The sequence below is a fragment of the Lipotes vexillifer genome, unplaced genomic scaffold (assembly GCF_000442215.2).
Source record: "Lipotes vexillifer unplaced genomic scaffold, Lipotes_vexillifer_v1.1 scaffold1011, whole genome shotgun sequence".
In the NCBI taxonomy this organism is placed as follows: Eukaryota; Metazoa; Chordata; class Mammalia; order Artiodactyla; family Lipotidae; genus Lipotes; species Lipotes vexillifer.
The window spans coordinates 4,803,260-4,805,752 of NW_006787698.1; the positions used below are offsets into that span (position 1 = coordinate 4,803,260).

At 42.6% G+C, this 2,493-nt stretch overlaps 1 non-coding gene across 1 annotated transcript; it reads right to left on the minus strand.

Moving 5' to 3' along the window:
* Positions 1 to 2,258: 2,258 nt before the first annotated feature.
* TRNAE-UUC (transfer RNA glutamic acid (anticodon UUC)) lies at positions 2,259 to 2,330 on the minus strand. The gene has a single exon. It is a non-coding gene; the product is annotated as a tRNA-Glu (tRNA).
* Between the last annotated feature and the right edge of the window lie 163 nt (positions 2,331 to 2,493).

A 2,493-nucleotide genomic window follows, 5' to 3' on the forward strand; every position in this document is an offset into this window, starting at 1 on the left:
TGTACACCAGTGCCTTCCCATCAGTCATTGTGAATTTAGTGGGTGATATCAGACAGACATAGGCTCAAATCCTGGTTGGTTCTGATACATACAAGCTGTGTGGCCATGTGCGAGTTGGTGACCTCTCTGAGACTCTGTATCCTCATCTGTAGGGCTGGGCAGACTGTACTGGCTGGTGGGAAGTGTTTTGCACAGTGCCTGGTAAGCTGTACGTGCTCAGGAGGGCTCTGGGACTGGTGATACTGGGGACGTGGATTTTTCCATGAGCTGCTGGAGAAGCAGCCCTATCTGTTGAGGCACATACTTGGACAAGACTGGGCAGGACAGAAAGCTCCTTCCCTATCAGACACCATATCTAGAGGAAGGCAGCATCTCTGAGGAAGCCAGGAAATGGCTCCTGGCCCCGACGGATGGCAGCAAGGGGCACTGCCATCATTCCCAGCCCACTCTTGGCATGAGCAGTATGGAAAAAGATTCTAGAACCTAAAACAATAGACTCTGATGGGGTTCAGGTACTGGGAAAAAAGTCACGGTGCTTGTTTTAAAAGCAGATTCCATGGCTCATTCGCTAGAGAGTTCAACTCAGCCAGCAGTAGGGCTGTGGCATCTGAATTGTTAAAAATATTGTGGAAGAGGGTATTGTTAATTGTAACTTTTTGCAGGGGAAGAGATAATACATTCACATGCTTCAAAAAACAAAAGATAACAAGCTTTATCATGAAAAATCTCCCTCTTGCTCCCTTTCCCAACATCACACTTCCTTCTTGGGATGCATCAGTATTACAACATCTTGTGTTTTCTTCCAAAGTCTAGGCCTTAGACTTTTGCATGCAATTATATAAGTATTCTTCTTTATTTAGTGGCTTTTTTCCCCTTTTACAAAAATGTCAGCAAATGCCTAGAGTACTAGCTTCATGAGGCAAGAAGAATGTCTGTTTGGTTTGAAGGTGTATCCACAGTGCCTGGCACATAGCACATAGTAGGTGCTCAACAAATATTTGTTGAATGAAAAGGTGTTTGTTTCACATCGTGTTGCTTTTTTTTTCCTTTTTCTTAATATATGTCGGAGATGATCCCTTTCTCACATCAGCACCTGGAAACCCTCCTCAATCTTTGCTGATGGTTGCATTAAGCTGTGCATTTGTGGGTGGAGCCTCTTATATTGAACCAATCAAGGGGAATATTTTAAACATTTTTTTAAAGATGAAATTTCATTTTATTTATTTAATATATTTTGGCCCTGCCGTGCAGCTTGCAGGATCTCGGTTCCCCGACCAGGGATCAAATCTGGGCCATAGCAGTGACAGCACCAAATCCTAACCACTAGGCCACCAGAGAACTCCCTAAAGTTTTTATTGAAGTAGAAAATTCATACGTAAAAGGGTATAGATTCTAAGTGTATAAGGTAACCAGCACCTAAATCAGGTAAAAAATATTACCAGCTTCCTGAATCCCCTCATGCCCAAGGAGGGCCTATCATTATCTTTTTTTTAATTTTTTTTTTTTTAATTTTATTTTTGGCTGCATACAGTATTTGTTTTTCTCTTTTTGGCTGCGTTTGGTCTTCGTTGCTGCACTCGGGCTTTCTTTAGTTGCAGCGAGCGGGGGCTACTCTTCCTTGGAGTGCATGGGCTTCTCATTGCGGTGGCTTTTCTTGTCGCAGAGCACGGGCTCTAGGCATGCAGGCTCAGTAGTTGTGGCTCGCAGGCTGTAGAGTGCAGGCTCAGTAGTTGTGGTGCACGGGCTTCATTGCTCAGTGGCATGTGGGATCTTACCGGACCAGGGCTCGAACCCGTATCTCCTGCATTGGCAGGCGGATTCTTAACCACTGTGCCACCAGGGAAGCCTGAGTGCCTATCATTATTAATACATTTTAAAAAATTTTTGTGGTAAAATACATAACATAAAATTTACCATCTAAACCATTTTTAAGGGTATAGCTCAGTAGTATAAGGTATTGTTATTACATTGTTGCACTGTGGCCTGTTTTTGTAAAGCCAATGGACTAAGAATGGCTCTTGTATTTTTAAAGGGTTCTTAGAAGAATATGTGATAGAGGTGACATCTGAACCAGAAAGCTTAAAATTTTTAATACCTGGCCCTTAGAAAAAATTTGTAGATCTCTTGTAAGAACCTTCTCATCACTCCAGAAAGTTCTCTCCTGCCCCTTCCCAGTCAATCCCCAATGGGAGAATAATAATAATAATAATTATTATTATTATTATTTTGACCACACCACGCAGCTTGCGGGATCTTAGTTCCCCCACCAGCGATTGAACCTGGGCCATGGCAGTGAAAGTGCCAAGTCCTAACCACTAGACCACCAGGGAATTCCCAGGGAGGATTATTTTTAAACAGGATTTGAAGTTCTTTTATAACAAAATTAATATATTCTCTCTCCTGGGCTGGGGGTAGGGGCTGAAAATTAAAAATAAGCCCTCAACCGCATAGAAGATTTTAGCTTTCCAAGTGAAAGAACCCTTCACATACCCT